The following is a 425-nucleotide window of genomic DNA, read 5'->3' as shown; positions in this document are numbered from 1 at the left end:
TTTTTCCGCATTTTCGATATGAGCATCATATTTCTGGTAATTGATTATAAGGGTTCTTTCAGTTTTCATTATCTAGGCATTCACAGATATAAACCATGTCCTCTATTTGCATCTTCCCTTTTATACATGGCATTATATATTGATAATAACAACGAAAACATATTAGATATGAAAGCATAGTAACGTAAACAAGCTCACAAAAACTTATTCCCAAATGGAATTAGCCAAAGGACATCATCAACATTGCATATGTTTTTTATTATCATTCCGCCGCATACTACATACTTGATCCTTTCTGGGTGGCCAAATACTGAATGAAGTGAGGTTAGGGGTATAAGTCTAGTTTAACTGCCTTATCCATCTTCATCCGATTTGTTAAGCTTAATTGCAGCGACGGTAAGGATGAACGGCAATAGAAGTGGTGA

Source organism: Penaeus monodon, chromosome 31, assembly GCF_015228065.2.
Source record: "Penaeus monodon isolate SGIC_2016 chromosome 31, NSTDA_Pmon_1, whole genome shotgun sequence".
In the NCBI taxonomy this organism is placed as follows: domain Eukaryota; kingdom Metazoa; phylum Arthropoda; class Malacostraca; order Decapoda; family Penaeidae; genus Penaeus; species Penaeus monodon.
The sequence above is the reverse complement of the archived record's forward strand: the minus strand, read 5'-3'. Positions refer to the sequence as shown.